The sequence below is a fragment of the Bombus pyrosoma genome, linkage group LG1 (genome assembly GCF_014825855.1).
Source record: "Bombus pyrosoma isolate SC7728 linkage group LG1, ASM1482585v1, whole genome shotgun sequence".
In the NCBI taxonomy this organism is placed as follows: domain Eukaryota; kingdom Metazoa; phylum Arthropoda; class Insecta; order Hymenoptera; family Apidae; genus Bombus; species Bombus pyrosoma.
In genome coordinates this window covers 10204853-10224941 of record NC_057770.1, presented here as the reverse complement: position 1 = coordinate 10224941, position 20089 = coordinate 10204853, and the positions used below count along the sequence as shown (strand labels likewise).

The 20089-nt window shown below is 39.4% G+C and overlaps 1 protein-coding gene across 7 annotated transcripts in view; it reads right to left on the bottom strand.

Annotated features, from left to right (window-relative positions):
- Positions 1 to 20089, bottom strand: part of LOC122570691 (plexin-A4) — a 430296-nt gene that overhangs the window by 333189 nt on the left and 77018 nt on the right. The window contains exon 1 of one of the 7 annotated variants that reach the window (XM_043733435.1): positions 1270 to 1317. The exons of the other annotated variants lie outside the window; for them this stretch is intronic. The gene's annotated coding sequence lies outside the window, so the exon portion shown is untranslated. Of the gene's footprint in view, positions 1 to 1269; positions 1318 to 20089 lie in introns of those variants that run through there. 7 annotated transcript variants of the gene reach the window in all.

Sequence of the window (20089 nt, the reverse complement as noted above, 5' to 3'; positions counted from 1 at the left end):
TCTTCCAGTCTTATCTCGCTGTCTGAAAGTGTACAGTCTGATGGACGAGCGTACTCGTGCACCCGCCTGCATGAAATTTGGAAAGCGTAAGCCCTCGTGGCGAGCTGGTCGAGTTAAACGGAACGCTGGCTGTACAGGCAGAAACGAATTTATAATCTGCCGTTGCAATAACCGAAACAGAAAATTGCCCGAACAACGCTGGAACGCGAGTGATAACGAACAACGATACGTTTCAATCTGGCGCGATAAGGATCGAAAAGTGGAACGCGTGTAAACTGTTCATAATATTCGATGAGACGAGACCCGTTAAAAATGCATCAATCACCGTTAACGGGCCATCGGGAAACAGTAAGCAAAAGGAGCAATAAAGTGTCCGGTCGCATTTAGGATGCACCGGTTTCAGCGACAGCTTGACAGTTTGTGATGAATCGGCGGTACGCTCGGGATGATACCCGAGGAACGCGAGCACCAGCTAGGAAAATGGGCCATTTCGTCGGCTATTTACAAAACGCTCGAGAAGAGGTAAAAAATGACGGGTTACCCTGTGCAGACGGTCAACAACGACGAAGACGAAAACGACGACGACGGCGACGATGTTGAGGAACGTCGAGATCGAGGATACGCGAAGCATCGTTATCAAGCGGATGTCACGCGAGTGGCACGCGACCTCGCGACTTTCCGTCTCGCTACGCAAACTCCGTACAACGCTTTTCCATCAGAATGAAACAGGGTTGTGTCACCGGAGCTAGACGACACCCAGGGTAACAAATCACCGCGGATATGATGCCTCGTGACGATTCTCAGCGAAGGTTTTCGTTCGGAAATTTATCACCACTCGTGTACGTTCACTCTTTCATTCTTTTTTCTTTTTTGCTTTCGTTTGGAAACGTCGTTGTTGGATGAGAGAAGGCAAAGTACAGGTAGCTTGATTATGGTACGTACGAAGTGGATACGAGAAATATTTGCACGCATCCTTATTTTCTGATAAAGCGTTTTTTATGAAGTTTTACGTTTCGTTGTTACAGCATCAAATTCTTGTAATATATGAACGTGAAAATACTATTTTGAAAATGTTACGAATATTCCTAGCAATCCGATAACATGCATAAGTATAAAATATCCGAAGTAAAGTAATATAATCATCGTAATATTTTGTCAGATCTCTTTTTAGACGCCACTTCCTCGGTTCACTATGTCCATGAAAATACGAATTCGCATAAATAATCTGTACGGTCTAAGTTAATAACGTGAATATTTAATATAAAATACCTGCAGTATGCCTGGTACTTGTCTTATATGTGTAAATTGCCTTTTACTGTGCTTACCTGAAACAAAATGAAAAGGGAAGAATTAGTTAGACATTTCTTAGGATTTACATTATATGTTAATTATATCCATGAAAATATGAATTTTCATAAACGTATCTTTAGTCTAGTAATCTGATTCCTACATGAAAATAAAATATAATATTGTTAAGCCTTCTTCAATTTTTACATGCCAGTAGTACAAATTTGATCCGTTATAACAATAAATCTCATTATTTCAAAGTTAAACTAGTTAAACAAGGCAAGTGGACAGAAAATGTACCTAATAAGAAAAAAAATGGAGAAACGAAAGAATCGGACTCGATACAACAACTGTTGTTTACTTCGATTTTCCATAGAACTATAGAACGTTAATCATTGCGTTTATTAAAATGATTTAATTCATTTAATATCATTCATTATCGATTTAATAATAAAAATATTATGAAAGAACACATCGATGAAGTAAGTACGCGCACTACGTAGAGATATTCAAGGAGCAAGCAGAATGATTTCATTCGCGCGAATCCTTCGCTTCGAAATGATAAATAGCTGCCTACGGATAAATAGACATTATTCCCACGAACAACGTTCGCGTTTTTCAAGCGGCCATTTATTTAATACGTTTTAAGAGACTTTTAAATCACTGGCAGGCTTCATGTTCAACGGGCCTCGACTTGCCTCGAGTGCTCGAGCAAGTTAAGGCTTTTCCATCCACCTAATCCAGTTTTGATTATAAATCACTTAAAGCCGTCGTTCTGACAGCGAAACGAAGTTTTCGAAGGCTGTTCCGACATTGCAGCAGCTATATTTACTGACTCGCCAGCCCGTAATTGAAGGATTTATCTAAGGGAAAAAACGCTCGCCTCTCGCCGCTCAGACAGCCTTTTTTCCCTTCGGCTGCATTTTCTTCCACATCCAGGCAGCGACAAACTAGAATTAAAGCAGGCGAAGTTGCGTGTCATCGCGTTGTGTCGCGTTTACGCGGCTCTTCCAGATAAATCTACTAGTTGCCACGCAACCTATTTGCGTCGTGAAATCACGCGATATCGTCTAATTCAATGTCGTTTATTCCATCGCCAGACGACCTTCTACGATGACTTCTCATATGATATCAGATGTCTAGAAAACTTCGCATTTATCTGGCCATGAATTTTAAATAGAAATGTAACATCTATAATTGAGCTTCTTTGCAGACAAGCTGATTAGCTTCAACTTTTCATCTCAATTTCATTATGTAGATAAATGGGACATGCCAGAACCAATGCAACTAATTCTCCTATACCTGTTCTTATAGCATCTGTTCTTTCCATGTATTGAAATACGCGTACGTATTTTCCAAGATATTCGTAGTTTAAAAGATTCAAAGTTCGGAATAAACTCGCCGTATAATACAAATAATATTAAGATAAAATATCATCGGATTTATTGATTTAACTTTTATATACACGTCAAACCACGGACGAAACTTCTTCGTAAGAAACATAACTTATCAAAGCAATGGTGAGAAGGACAAACCTTGATCGTTTTAATTAGTCGTATCATATGTATTTTACAATCGTGTTAATTAATTATATTTTACGAAAGGAAAAAAAAGAAAAAGTAATTGCTTCAGGAATATTATCAAATTAAGAAAGAGCGTAATATTAAGAGAATGATACGAACGAGAATAATAATCAAACTGACCTCGATAGAACGGACCTCGTGGAATATCGATAATAACAAACCCAACCGTTTGCAAATTAAAGCGAAAACCTATAACCGAGAAATCTTGCGAAAAAAATATCCGCAAGGCGAAATGCTGAATTAAGTAAATTGCTTCAGACCGTTTTAATATTAAACTAACAAGATCCGAATCGAGCGATAGAAATCCCAGCCACGGAGGATCATAAATTTGGACAAAGATTTACTGCGCTGAAAAAGTATTTCTACGACTTAACCAAGGTCGGTTAAATCCTCTAACAAGCGGCTTACAAAGTCAAGAGAGGCGACTCGTCTTATCTGCGAATTAGAGTCAATTCGCGCGTCTGGAACGATGCATCCGTGGAGAGGGCTCCTGAATGCATGGCAACGTCAAATAACAACAAGTACATTACGTCAGGTTAGTATGATTCATACGAGATAACGTCGTGGCAAGATAATTATGGTTGTTACGGGCAAACAAAGCGAAGGTACGCGCAGAGCCACGGAACCGGCGTCTATCGACCGGCCGAGTATACACTATGGTTCGACAATCGACGCGCCGCCACAATCAACGCTCGATTCACCCGCGAACGCGTCCCATCCACCGGCGCGAACTTCATTCGACGTTTAATGCGGACGAACCATTCGTGTCGAACCGATCGTTCTTATAAAAATGTCCGGAAATCGTGTTTGACGTATCGTTACTGGACACGTATATCGGATAATCGTCGTCCTCTCTGTCTCTTTCATGTGCGCGCTTCGCTCTCCCCTTGTTGATTCCCATCGACAACCCTTCCGACCATCTTTTAAATAAATTTCAACGCGGCGAACAGCTACCGGTTATCTCGACGCGTGTCACCGTCCATTTAAATCGAAATCCGAATGAAATTACACGGGCCACGGGTACACCGGTCTGCCTAAAAATCTGATCGAAATGTAAATCTCTCAACTCTTGCGAAAACGAGATAAGTGATCCTTTTTTATAGTTTTTTTTTCTTTTTTTTTTCTTTCTTTTTTTAAGGTGAGGTATGTTGTTACGAACGATCCTAAAACGACAGCTATAACAGTTTCTATGAATAAAATAAAAATCAAATAAGGTCGAAATGATCCAACGAACGCGGAAAAGCCATTGATGGCTTCGAGATACTGTGAATTTTCTTATATCATCTACAGTAACCACTGTAGCTTACCTTTCGCCAACCGCAACACTTTTATCACATAATGATATTAACATTTTGACTGTCACGTTGCTCACATATGGCCGACCACGGTTTCTCCTGTAACGCCACGGTGGTCATTGATGACCGGAGCGCTTGAACTTCTTACGATTGTAAAAATTGAATGAAAATTGACACCTATGGCATTTTGAATATAACCGATAAATAGAAGATACTTTGAAATGAAAAGTGCCTCATTGAACAATTAAACATTTTTATTAGAACATCAATCAAAAGAAAATGAGAACAAATATTGCATCTAACGGTGCACTGTGTTTGCATCCATATGTTTGAGGGCTAATCTACGAATATTATTATAAACACACCTTAGAAAATAATTGTAAATGCTGCTTTATAATCATATAATTGAAGTTAGAAGTGTGCACATACCTTACCATTATATATAAAATGAGCAAATACTGTTTACTAATATCTTCTACACGTTTCAACAATATATTCTGCACATTTTGCTTATACATGACCGATAAATAGAAGATACTTTGAAATAAAAAGTGCCCCATTGAACGATTAAACATTTTTATTAGAACATCAATAAAAAGAAAATGAGAACAAATCTTGCATCTAACGGTGCACTGTGTTAAAACACTTTAAACATAAATGTGACTCATCGATACAATCTGGAGAATAGGTAGTCACTTTTTTGCTTCGATTCTTAGCAATTTTTGATCCTGACTGTTTAACATTTTTTTTATAGCACTCTGCGAAATTTTCGTGCCAGGTACGCTTGCCCTTCTTTCTTTTGCATTTCGTGTCGTAATCTTTGTCGCATAAGTATATTTGACGGCTCTGGCGAATGGCACTGTGTAAGGTACATTGCGAATGTCGTTTTAAAAGCTGATACCTTGATTTCTGTTTTTGTTGCTTGTTTATAGAGTATCATCGCGTTTGAAATCGATGTATTTAACAATAACTCTAAAGCTAATTTTATATACCACTTGAGGGTTCTTCTATGTTGTGTACAATATGCTATCATTTGATCTGATAAATCTACAGCACAGTTTCCTCTGTTGCAATCTACCACTACCATTGCTTTATCACAAACATAACTTTTTTTGCGGACTTCTACCATTTCAACCGAATGTTTCGTCGAAATCGTAAAAATGTCATGCTTGTCTTTCCATCTTACTATTATATATAGAATGAGCAAATATCGTTTGCTAATATCTTCTACACGTTCCAACAATATATTCTGAACGTTTTGTTTACGACGAAATGACGAATGCGAATGGTTTGTTGAAATAAACGAAGCCTTGTTGTAATATGTCGCTATTAACTGTTACCAAGGCGCCACAGTGATCACCCGTGACCATCAATAAAATAAACGGCCCATCAGGGAAGAATGTTATCTTACATCATCAATTTATTATTATTTTTCCACTATATGCTTTGAATAATAAAATTACTCTCGTGGTGTCCTGAACGAAACATGTGATTTCAGCGTGGCAGTCGAAGTGTTAACAAGTTGACAAACTACGATTTCTCCTTTACGAATTTTGTAATTTCGAATACTCGAACGACTAGAGCTCTTTCAAAGTTCATTCGTAAAATTCAATTTCTCTTAATATCAAATTTCTTGCCGCAACGGAAGAGCTTTCATTAGTATTGGCGATTTGTATCTCGTGTCTTGTAAAGTTTCGCTAATAATATTAGTCCGATCGCACGTGGCAGCGAAGAGGATGTTTCTTGGATGTCTGGCGATAACGTGGCAATAGAACGGCAAATATTTCTAGGCTAAAGCAGAGTTGACGAGGTTAAGGGTCAGCCTAAGTCCACTGACGACCGATGTGTAATTCCGACTGGTTTTTATTACGACTTTAAGGCTGTAAGCCACTTAGGTTTAATGGCGCGACCGCGTTATACGCTCGTACGTTCCGGCTAGCTGAAGTAGAGAGAAAAAAAAAGGGGGAAGAACGGAGGAAGGTGAAAAAAAGAGAGACGTCAGAACGGAAGCATTATGCGGATTAACTTGAGAGAGAACGAAAAAACAAATGTCTTAAGTCGCCAATAAAAAAGGAAGAGAGCGGATACTTACATATTCTGCAGCATACGTTAGTTATCGCGATATCGTTACATAAAATACTTTATTTTATTACAGAAACACAACGACGTCGTGTACAGCATACGAAACAGCGTCCCCAGTCCATAGCAAGTTGCTCTGCTACGATCATCACAACACCAAGAATTACACGTGGTATTTCAACTACGCGACTAGTCGACCGAGACCTTTGCGTTGTTCGAGAATCCGTCATATGCCTAGCAGTCAGTGAACGAAAGGATGGAAAGAAGCAAGAGAGCGAAAAGGTCCAAGGTGATGGAAAAGAAAGAACCAGACCAAAGTGAAAGAGAAATACGGATCGGCAAGGTGGAAGAACGAAGAAAGACAAACGAAGGGCACGAACGCGTAGAACGGAACGAAATTCCTGACCAAGCAGCGTACCGTGGTATTAACCCAGTTCAACCTGGGCATTATTGATTTCGACGCCGACCAGACGGTGTGAACGAAGTTTCATTCTTAATACTTTTCAAGCGTTCAACGTAAGCGCGCACACGGTGTTCTTGTTGCCAACGTACGACCGAATGGAGAGGATCGATTATCGGGCTGAAACCAGCAGCAAGCGAACCAACCAACCACTCGACTTGTGTACAGCGGGGCAAAGAGCGAACCTGGCCCGGATTCTGCTCCCGCCAAATCCCTCTCCTTCTCTCTCCTTCTCTCTCGCTCTCTATCGTTATTCTCGCGACCTCGCAAGCGCGTTACTTTATTATTATTTCGTCGTTATCTCGATTGCCTGGCTTCCGGCGAACGACGCTTTTCCCGACAACGACTGAAATCCCGGTTGCTGTTCCCGTCGTTTCCCGCCGCTTTCATTCCGCCCGTATCGCCCTGGCGAAAATTACTTTCCGCCAAAGAGGCAAACACACACAGCTCCAAGCGGATATCGATGTACGCGCGCCACCCTAGTGTTTCCGCGACACACCGCGAACGCTTCGAAACGATTTAATTCTGCGAATACCTGGACAATTGGCCAGGCACAACCATCCAACGGATACATTCTTACGAAATCGTTTCGCGGGAATGTGATCCGGATCCACGGCACGCCGATATTTCAGACCGAGCCATCAGCGGTGCAGATCGCAAGGTCGTTCGGAGGAGCGGCCACGAAAAAGAAGACTTCCTTCGTGGAAGAGGATGAACAGAGGCGCTGGAGCCGAAGCGAGACAGAGAGCCAGTTATATTAGGCTTGAAAGAGATCGCCGATCGCCGGTCTCTGCCTTTCTAATTAATTATCATACTCGATTGCCACGGTCCATTTGCGTTAGTCACACGCTTCTGGAAAGCGCAGAGTGGCGGCGATTTAGGTGCCGAAAGAATCTTTAGCTCGAAAAATTCCTCGCGTAGGATGGAATTTCACCAGAGAAAGCGTTATATATTCGCATGTTTTATTCATTCGCAATTGAGTCGTTTTAGTATGAGAATTTGGGACTTTGTCATCGTCGATTATTGTACGCGACCATTGAGATGTATTTATGTTAGCCACGCGCTTTTGGAAAGCACAGAACGCCGATGTAGATGCCGGAAGAACGTTTCGTTCAAAGAGTTGCTTCTTTCAAAAAAGGGGCTGGAATTCTTTCAGAGAAAGCGTTCTGTTGGATCGCTTCGTTCGTTTATTAAGACGATGAAGTTGTTTTAAGTGGAATCTGAAGTTTTATTACTTTTCGATGGAGAATGATTACGACAAATAGAAGGAAATATATGGATATGCTTTTGTAAGAACGAGGTATAGTGACAAATATAGAATTTAGATAGATCGAACGTTTTGATTTAATGCCTGGTATTCTTAATGTAATCGATGTCATTATTTCCTACGGTGAATGACAAATGAAAGTAACTTCAGTCTCGGATAAAATCTGCAACATCGGCTTATCGAACCAACCAATATTTTACTAGTGGAATTTGTATCGAGGCAATGTCACAGCTCTTCGTTTAATCATACTATTCGTACTCATGAGCAGTCCTCGACAAAGAAAACCTCGGAAGAAATCGAGAATTAATTCTTAAACGACGCAGAAGCAACGTATAAATTGGCAAGTGACGCATACACTCGAGCTGCATCAATCTTTTAAAACTCTTGATAAACATTCAGCATCGATGACTTCCGAGACATTCCTTTACCAATGATACATCACGTCCAATCGAACGTGTCACGTTTCTTATTCACCGTTCGTTTCATTTTTTTCTTTTTCTTTTTTTTTCGTTTCCGTGACGTCGTTTTCCCGACGAGACAAAAATCCTTGTCCCAGAACGAACGTAAGATCGATTAATCACGAGAGAGGCGTAGTCGTATCGCGTTTCGACAAGTGCACGGCAAAAATACGCGGCTATATTCCACGTTATTAGAGAGAAAGCGCAGATCTCTCGTTCATTAAAGATTATATGCAAATCGTATGCAAATGCCATGCAAATACTGTTGCACACTTTTTCCACGGCATAATGCACACCATAACGGCTAAGCATGACTTCGATGGAGTAATCGGCCGGCTTCGTATTCGCCGGTCTCGTTGGAAGTCGCTAACGAAATTACGAGCTAACAAAGACAGTATCTCGGCGGAAAGTTCCCTAATCTGTGAAGCTTTAATCTGTAAGACTTTATTATATCGTATCGTTCGTCTTTGTTATAATTTCGTTGATTATATTTTATGTTAGTTATGTTGTAGATTTTTGTTATGGCTATTATTCACGTGTACTTCATACGACAGAACAGGGGGAAAATGAGTCATATATTTCTGTTTCATAGAGTAATTTTAAAATTCTTCGCCAAAATGCATAGCCTTGCTATTTGACAATATATCCACACTTTTTTCGATTATAGCAAATGATTAACACACTATGTGATATACGTTGCTATCAAGATATACAAAACCACGAGTAAATTAAAATAAATCAAATAAATTAGTTCCTTTTACATTTAGAGTCATTATCGTGCTAATACACTTTAGAAATCAATATATAATTAACGAGATAAAGTAGTTTATTGTATTGCAACAGTTAATTATCTTTAAACAAAGAAAGTGCGAAAAAATAATTGTTCTTCTACAATTTTGTGGCATGTAATTTATAAGATATTTCACTGTATTCAGAGCAATATTCTTCTATGGTTTTCTTGTATGTAACTTTTAACACTTAAGGATCGAATGTAAGGTGACTGGAATTTTTCAGAAAATTAAGATTTTTCTTTTTATATCTCCGTTGTTTTATTCTTACGACGACAAGTCTACGTAACAAAACACGTAAGCGAAGGTTTGACTAACCACAAGATAGAAATCCACCACTCGTCGTAACACAACTCTCAAGGTGAACCAACCCGTGTGGCATCGCCTGTGTAATCGTCTTCATGTAAAACGTCTTTCCAAGACATAACTACGCAATCGTAAGATTCCAGACGGTCCGAAGATGTAATCTGTTAACCAGTCTCCAAGAATGTAATCGACCACGATTACATATTTCTAGAATCGGTTCCTTGTTATCCTTCTTTAATATTCAACGATAATTTTGGATTTTTTATCACGAACCTCGTTTCATCGTAGCTACAAAAAATTTTCGGTGAAATATTCAAACGTCTTAACAGGTTTCCGATAATTGCGTCAGAAATTTTATTGTTTAGTTAATTAATTTTATTAATTTAGTTAATTAATTAAGTAGTGACTATTTCAAAAGAACAAAAATTTCAAAAATTCTCATCTTTTTTATTTCTTATGTTGCGTACGGTATTGTCGATCCTCGCAATGCATTTTAACAGCAAATTTGCGACGATGAGGAAATAATAATTACGTGACAATGCATTATTGTACGCTTACGCTTTACAATATCTTAAAATGTGGCATCGTCTGAAGCAATTGATCGCTTGAGAGAGCAACGAGAAAAAGAATGGCACGATAAACTGTAATTAAAAAATGATAAACTTCCTTCTAAATCGACACGATCCACGAATTTCTTATTCGAAAAATCAAGATATCCCCTGATTGTTTCCTGTCCTTGTTATCACAACAATTTCGTATTGAATATTTTATTTCTTCGTAAATATAACATCGTAACATTCACATGAAACAATATCTTCGAAACCAAAGAAACTACTTTTTAACACAAAATTCCTGACTAATAACTTTCTTCTTACGCTGAATACATCTGTTACACTCGTACGAAAAAAGTCGTTAAGATCTAATGATCTCTAACGATTCTTCCTCGTTCTTAGACCGTCAAACGTTAGCCTCGCTGAAACACCTAGCATCTTAAGACCATCATCCACGTGGAAAGCAAACGTGACAACAAAGAATTGCTATGTTTTTCGCGGTCCAATGAGAACAACGAGCCGATCTTATCGATACTGGCAATACCTTGCAGTTGCGTTCACGCTAATTACACAACAAACGAAATTCTTTCTCCCACGATTGTCGGTACTGTTTCGATCACGGCCACGATAAACTCGAGCATCGGCACGGAAAACGTCGATCACGGGTCTCTGTCTTCCAGAGAATAAGTCGTTAGTTTCTTCTCTCGTCCGGGGGAATCTTCTTTCTTTGGTAATCCACGGCTTGCAGAAACGACGGCAAGAAATCACGTGGAAAACGCGTGTAAAAACCGAGCGCGATACTCGGTGCACGAGAAGGAAGAAGACACGCGGTTAGAAGAGTACAAGAAGGCCGGACAAAATTGAAAATTACACCGACAGACGGCATTTATGGTAATACGCCGTGTTATTGGCGAACGCACGGATAATTTTCAGCCGATTCGAGCGGCGAGGGACACGTGATGCGTTCGTATCACGCGCACGGCATCATTAAAATCAAAGAGCCGCGTTTAATTCAAACATCGCCTGAATGGATCGGCCTGATCCCAGAAAAATCTTCTCGTCCACATTTTTTGCCGCTGCCAAGCCACTACAGACGTACACGATGTTTTCAAATAAAGGGCTCGTAACAAAAATGATCCTTGTTCGCGTTCGTCTTTCTTCAAGGAAGTAAAAGTATGCTGTAGTGTCTTCGATCTTTTTGTCCAATATAATACGTTGATTCTTCTTCTTCTTCTTTTCTTTTTCTTTAAACAAAATATTCATCGTGTTGTACGAGGATATCTGCAATTACATTACAGGAGCGACATGGAACCAAATTATGGAGTTGTATGGTCATGGGAAGCATTCTCACAGAGCAGATGTATTTTCAATCGGTAAATAAACCACGACTTTGACCACGTTTTTACAATTTTTTTTTAGTGGCTACTACAATAAAACGCGTTATTGTTTGAAAGAAATTTATATCTATACGAGTTTCCCAATGTGTCCGAACAAACTGTAAAAACAGGTAAACCTGAATTTGAAGAAAAATCTAATAGTCGAAGTTTATAAAAGTGATTTTGATGATGGTATCCACTCGCGCATATTTATACAATTTCGAAAACCATGAAATAATTGTCAGCGCTATTTCTACGAATTTCAGCGTCGTTCTTTTCGCATACGAACTTCGCCATATCGATTTAAAATTAATTCTTCGCACGTGCAAGTACCAACACGGCACATCGCCTTTTTCATTTCGACACAGAACGTCTACCCACAGTTTCATTTTTACCTCTCCATCGCGATCATCTCGTCTCGTAATTCGATCCACCTAAACGCGCAACACATCATTATTCCTCATCATGCGATATTTAAACGTAAATTGCGTATAGCTTGTAACGAATATAGCTCGATTATAAAACGGAGTAGAGATTGTTCAATGAAACGAGGTCTTGTGAACGAAACTCGTAACTACCCTTCGCTCTCAAACATCCAATTCATATCCACGGATATATCATTCACCGCCTAACGTTGATATTTCTCTACGTTGGTATGGCTTGGTCCGAGAACAAGATAGTCAAAGAATCGAGTGGATTGCGTTATAGTTGATAAATATACCGTATAAATCCCGCGGCTAATCACAGGCATACAGGCATCGATTGCACGCACGGCATCGACTTTCGCAATCGGTGTTAATTCGCGTAGCGCGTTCTTAAGCGAGGCACCAAGCAACGCCGGTGATTAATCGACGAGTACGTATGGAAGTCATAATCGCCGTTTATGTCACGCCGCTAATAAATCTCTTTTTAAAACGGAGACACCGGCGCACTTGCTCCAACGAAACCGATTAATCATCCCCCGGGAACAATCGGCCAACAATGAACGGTGGCATCGTTTATAAACATAAATTGTCCGGCCGTTTCGTGAATGGCCACGGATATCTGAACGAATTCTAATAACGAGCTAATGTATTAATCAAACAAAGTTTCGCAATATCTTTCCGGTATTCTAATTTGAAAATAGTTTCGTTTGTGTAGGAAACGTTTCTGTATAGCTCGCAGCGAGATAAGAGTTTCAGGATGGTGAGAATGCAACTTTCGAGATCGCGTTTCATCAATGGATACGTGAATGGGGCCTAATAATTTGATAATATATAATAATTTAATTAAAACAGACGAATCTTGCGCGTGAAATCGTAGGCGAAAAGACAAGGTTATCACCTGAATGGAAGCGACTTTTCAAGGGATTTGTTCCTGGATGGAGCGAGTTTCCACGAATGCGTTTTATCAATGGCTGTAGATATGAATGAATTTTAACAACAAGCCGACGATGTGATTTTTGCGAAAATTCGCTAACTATATCTTCGAGTCTAGTAGCTTCTCCCGACTTTTAGTCACTTTCTATTGAAATACACGTTCGTTTTTAATCGTAGTTAAAATATTCCTTGAAATAAGACCGTCAAAGAAAAATATATTTCTCATGATTTTCCCTGTAAATTTCATTTATTCGCAATTCTTTTATCTCTGCAAACCACGCCGTCACAAAGCAGAAAACCAAAAATGTAATAACGGCATCAATATAATAATGCGATGCAACGGGTGCGTCGACAGCTTTGTACGTGTAAAGTTCTGGCACGTTAATTAAAAAAAAAGAAACTAAAGAACACGATGGATGAAAAAGTAGAGAGAAAAGTAAAAGGAAACGGTAGTATCCCGTTGGAAATCGGAATGCGCGTCGTCAGACATTTCTATTCACTTCCTGCGTCCCAGTGCCCTTATGCTGCGTTCACAACGACTTCCGCTTGCTCGTCCCCGCGTGACGAGACACAACGACGCGCGATTCTTTCCCTAAAACGACTCCAATCAGTGTACTAAACCTGTGTAACGCTTGTACCAAACGTCAGGATGAACAATGCGAATGGCTAGCGGATAATCGTTACACGGCGCCGATCGTAATTAAATCGGATTCCGCGTATCCAGGCGCGAGATATTATCTCTCGAGGTTTAATTGAGTGGGAATCGATTAACGGACGTCTTCGATACGACCAGAGAGAAACTTCACGCGTTGCGCTATTGGGTCACCAGGTATTCCGAACAAGTCGAACGCGTTCTGTTCGGGTAACCAGATATCTGGGTCTTGGATTTCCTGAAAATTCCACGCTATCTAGTAATAGTATACTGTCATCGTGACATGCGATAGTCGACAACGAAGAAATCGAATTGCAAAATTTCTTCTACGCGTTTATGGATGGATTCTTGGTTAAACGTCGTAATCTACATTTTTTAAGGAAACCAGATTCTTCTTACACCTGAAGATTTTATCGCGTATCTTATCTAACAGAAAAAGCAGAGGCCAGTTTTTTTAAGGTATGTTACTGTATAGTTAAACTAACGTGATTGGCTCCTCGCAACGATGACGAATCCTATTCGTCGTATAATTATACGTAAAAAGAAACGTACGCTTCTAGGAGAGTTTTTGTCCCTGTCCAACGAGAAATGCACAAAAACAGTCCGAAAGAGTGTCAGAATTTTGGTGGCTAACGAAGCTCACGTGTAAAGTAGAAAAAAAATTGCGAGTAATAAGGACCGGCAAAAAGTCCTTCACTCTTTCGCTGCTATTGGTGCCATTGAAAGTTTCTTCGCTACACTGTTTGCGCCTCTGGGCTTTTAGAATAAAAATTTCAAGTCGAATAAAAATCCCTCGCTAGAATGACTTTTATATATACCATACTTATATGGCTCTTTGGATTTCCATCGTATTTTCATTAATATTACGATGCGCTTTGTTCCGATGTTTCGAGAATGTTCCAGTTTACTTCTTCAGGCCACACCTGAAGATATATTATTATCTATAGAAGACACGTGTAAATCGATCGAAAATATCGACCTGTAATCGGTCATCGTCTGTTATTTGATATCGCCGACGCGAAAGAGATAATGGCCAATCTTTCGTTATTTATCGCGAATTTGAAAAAGGACATGCGAAACGCTGGCTGAACGTGAGGCACGTTTCGTGTACAAGAACTTGTGCATACTAATTCCACGGTATTAACGTTGCCGATCTGTTCAACGGCGGGAAAACAACGTACGTAACGTTCAAACGCAAGAAAAACAGGCGCGTTGCACGAACGAACGTATCGATCGGTTAAAGATCTAATGCCAGCTTTCAGTAATCAGCGAGATTAATATGGTGATGACATCGAGGGAGCAACAATTACATCGAGTTTCTGCCCACAGTTCATTCTAATTATGCGTTCGCTGACTATAGAAAGGGAGAGAAGGTGAGAGGGAGAGAAAGAGAGAGAGAGATTTCACAAATAACTTTGCGCAGCCTCTGCTCGTCCTCGCTTCGGAATACATATTTTGTTACGTATGGTAAACCGGTGGAAGCGTAACGTGAGCATCAAGGCAATCTGCACGATCTTGTTCCTGTTTTCTAACCCTTTCGCTTAAGCAGAGTATGGAGAAAATATATTAACACTGGCTGGATGTTCGATAGCTTTGGAATATTTTTTCAATCTTTAAAATTAGGGTATGTTAGATAAATATACTTCAACCGTGAAAAGGTTTATAAAACGCTTTATAAAAATGGTCCAAGATATCATTTTCTCGAATGATAGATAACGAAGAGTGGACAATATGTACGTGGAAATACTTACTCTATTAGAGTACTATGATACACAAAAAGTATGTACTGTACATTAATACAAATGTACGTAATACGCAGACATACGGACATGGAATAACGTGTTTGTTATAATATCGTTGATACTAGTACATGCATTATGTTATGTCCTCTGGTTATGTTCGTAAAAAGTACGTATCGTATATTTAAACGCGTCATTCTATTCCTGTACATTCTGTACGTTCTTGCAATTTAAACAAACATCCGCGGTCTAATAATTGCTCCTCGACTTAACCAACGTGTTGCTGGTAAAACGACCGCGATCATCCTTTGTAAAAGCGAAAAAAAAAAAGAAAAACAATGGTCAGAAGCTATTCGATCGACTGAAATTCCTCGGGAGATGGTATCAACGATCGTGCGAAGAATTTTTCTGGCTATATAACCAGCGAAGAGATAGTCGTGGGGGGAAAGGAAACATTTTCACGTCGTTTCTTTGGACAGAAATTAAATCCCGAGGAACAATGCTGCGCGTGCAGTTGCGCGGCAGCCGCGCGGAAAATTATTTTTTGCAGACGTCCCTCGGATTATTTTCTTCGAAGCAGAAGCACACGCTCAAAGGCACACCACCAGGGTAGGATGGAAAGAGAGAAATAAAATGAAAGTCGCGAGAACGGCTCAGAAATATAGAGAACGTTTCTTTTCGTGTGTTACAAGGGCCCTGCAGAGGCTGGAAAAAAGAAGCGAAAAATATATTTTTGCCCTTTTATCGTGGCAGCCGAGCGTAACCCGTTTTCGTTCCAAAATAATTGTAATTCATTTTACTCTCTCTCGCCCGGTGAGAGCTTTCGTTCCCTTTCGTTCTCTCTGTCTCACTCAAAGGATCCTAAACTCGGGGAAAAAAGACAAAGCACGAAAGAGAAAATATCACGGCACGAGGAAACGGAAAAATCCTAGCGGAGTACGGTGGTTCGGAACGAAATTACAACAGCCAAGACACGAGAGAATCATTCTCTTTCCCTCGCTCTTCTGTTCTCCGAAATCGGTCAGAGAAAATAAGAAAAAATTAGAAGAAAGAATTAGTTGGAAATAAATCTTCAACCGTATGTAGTTTCCTTAAAACGACATATATTTACACAAAATAATTTCAGTCGAATTCGGTTGCGATTCCATTTCCTTGATAATTACAATATTTCGTTTTTTCGACGAGATAGCGATCGATCTTACGTATCGACAAAGGGTAGGCCAAAAATATTCAATCGTAATTCGAATATTCACGTAATCGCATGATTTTTCTAAAAATTTCTCCAGCTGAATTAAATCTACTTCAACAACTCGAAAGAATTGCTTCTCGAAACGGACGACAAATTTCTGGGAAAAGATATGCTCGTGAAGATGTCCAATAGTTGGAACAAAGTCATTGAAAGAAGCAATGAACGTATAATTTAATAAAATACTAAATTTGTGTTCAAGCAACCTTTACAATCGTGCGATGTAAAATATTAAATATAATCGAATTTGATAGAATTTGCCAAAAAAAAAAATGTATTGAAAAAATATCCTAACCTTATGGCCGGTAGAATGCAAGAAGCAACCTGCTGACGATTTCGCCAACAACTTAATATCTTACAATGCAAAATATTAAATCAAGTTGGATTTGTTAGAATTTCCCTAAAAATGTGCAACAAGAAAACCTCCAAATTGGTTAATTCTTATGGCCAGCAACGTAAAAAAGGAAACCCGGCGATGATTTCCACTGTTAATCAATCCACGGCGCGTGGTATCACTTGGTATCACGGCATACTTTGACGCTAAGGATTGACTTTGGGAAGCATAGTTTTCCATTGGCGACACCGGGCGTGCTTCGTCCCTTAGTCTGACAAGTTTACCCGGGCGATAAAACGGCCTGGCCGTGGCTACACCGAGCAAATTGCAGGACGGAATGTCGTCCTCCTCTGCCGTGGAAATTCTGTCGTGCAATGGCTCCCGTATCCTCCATCCATCCACGTGGATCCTCGAATAAAGGAGTCGACCAGCTGTAAAACGGCGAACCGTTATTACGAGGGGACTCGCCGCTATACGAGCCGTCATTCTGGCTAGCGTTATGCTCTGTAACTCACTCTCAGCGACCTGTCCTTTCCTTCCCTTTTCACCTATTTTTCCTCTCGTCTGTTTCTCCTTTTGCTTTTTCCACCCTTCCCATTTTCTTTTTCGTTCCGTTTCTTCCGATAGCGGGATGAAGGGGGAAAGGCAGAGACGGAGTAATTGCCGCCGAAAGATCAAACGTCGAAGAATCATTACACCTTTCGACGGAATAATGGCTTTCTGTGATCGATCCAGTTGTTGGTTTTCCCTTTTTCTTCCTTTATTTTCTCTTTTTGCCGGAGAATTTGGTGCGAGATTAGGAGTTCCGTGAATAGAGCAGAAGTAGTCGAATTTTTATGATTCGTTGGTATTTGTGTTGATTATTTAGGATGCATATTTGTAAAGATTCTTTAATCGTCGACGGTTTACACAATTTTTCTCAAGCCTTTTAGAATAGATTTCTCATCTTAACACTTTGACTGCCACGTTGGTCATATATCACCGGTCACGGTTTCTCCTATGACGCCACGGTGGCCATTGGTGGCCGGAGCGCTTGAACTTCTTACGATTGTAAAAATTGAATGAAAATTGACGCTTAGGGCATTTTGAATATAACCGATAAATAGAAGATACTTTGAAATAAAAAGTGCCCCATTGAACAATTAAACATTTTTATTAGAACATCAATAAAGAAAAATGGGAACAAATTTTGCATCTAACGGTGGACTGTGTTTGCATCCATATCTTTGAGGGATAATTTATGAATATTATTATAAACACACCTTAGAAAATAATCGTAAATGCTGCTTTATAATCATATAATTGAAGTTAGAAGTGTGAACATACCTTACTATTATATATAGGATGAGCAAATACCGTTTACTAATATCTTCTACACGTTTCAACAATATATTCTGGACGTTTTGCTTATGACGAAATAACGAATGCGAATGGTCCCCGTTGAAATAAATGGAGCTTTGTTATAATATGTCGCTATCAACTGTTACCAAGACGTCACGGTGGTCACCCGTGACCACCAATAAAATAAACGATCCATTGGGGAAGAATGTTGTCTTACATCGTCAATTTATTATTATTTTGCCATTATATGCTTTGAATAGTAAAAATACTGTCGTGGCATCCTGAGCGCAACTTGTGATTTCGGCGTGGCAGTAAAAGTGTTAAGGGGGTATTCTAGTCTACAAATTTGAAAAAATCGGAAATTTTTTTTTCATATTTCCAAAGTTTAGTTTGAAAATTTCAATTGTTTTATGAGTTACAACCATTTTTGTGACGCGGTATCTGCTCCGGTCCGACCGGAACAAATGAACAGTTTTAATTAATAACAATTACAGCTATTGTATTTTAGAATTTTTCTTTTTCATCGTTAATTCTATGTTCTACATGTAAGGAAGATGTTCTTGTATGGAGCAGGAATCGCCGATTAAAACTATGTAAGTATGCTGTACCATTCTATGAGTAAAATTGCCGGAAACTTGTTTCGAAACTTTAAATGCGTTTTTCTCGAAATTACCTTTTTTTGAATTGGCGTGCACGATATCTCAAGTTCTAATGAACCGATTTATTTGAAGTTTGGTGTCAATGTTCTTTATTACATCCCCATGTAATTTATTACATCCGTTCTTTATTACCCTATCTCCTGAAGCACGCCCAGATCAAAATCTTTAATTTTACTATTTTTAAAAAATTCGGAATTGTTAAAAAAAACATGCCAAAAAAAATTTTTTTCAAACGGCCGCCATTTTGTGAAAAAATATTTTTTTGACTTTTCCAAGGTTCATGCTATAGCGGCATCTATACTAATTAAGAGCCTGTTCGGATTTTTTGTCTCAGATGACTAGAAGGGTTGAAATCATGCACGCCAGGACACCCTTTTTTTTGGACCCTCCACTTTGTCAGTTCATAACTTTGTAAATTTTGAGTTTTTTTTTTTTGGTCAATTTTTTATGCAATCTTAAAATATCAGTAAACAAATGATAAAAAAAATGGATAGTATAAATATTTTTTGTTTCGTTTCAAAGCTTCAAAAACCGCTCGAAATTCATGCCTCTAGACTAGAATACCCCCTTAACACTTTATCGACCGATAGCCGATTAATTGGTTTTTGTCGCCGACGCTTACCGAGCGATAGCCTATTAATCGGCTTTTTGTCACCGACAATCTTTCTCATTATTTGAGCAGTAATTTGTTATTTAGTACTAAGGTACCTTGTTCGGTTGCGTTGCTTTGTAAGCTCCTACAGTTTTATACCAATTTGAGAAACTTACCGTTCGCGATGAACGAAAAGAATGGTATTGGAGAGTCTAAACCGAAACAGAGCCGGCGCCAGGGAGAATCTGCGCCTGAGCTGCCGGTCGGACGTGCGTATGCTGTTGAACCGCTAGCGGTCGGTAAAGTGTTAACCGTTTGAGTCACAGGGGTCGTTGAAAAACGGGTCGAAAAATCTCGAACATCGTGATAGCGCTCGTCGTATTTGTTATTTTTATGACATACATCTATATTACTATGTATGCGTATTAATCGTTTATAAATATTTCAAATTTATTCAATAAACATTATCGAGAAGATAAGAATGGAACACAAAATACCGTCGTAGCGTTCAAATGTACTGGGTGTCTTCTCGACACAAAATCTAAACAGCGCGATCGTGCTGCTGAAGAGATTATTCCTGTGAATCGTTAGCACCGGAATGACGCACCTTCTTCAGGATTAATACATTCAAACGTATGTAGTATCGAAGAAAGGGGGGTATACGCTTGGTTTTTTAAGAAATCGAAATATGCTGCTGACGTTACATTTCCTTCGAAAA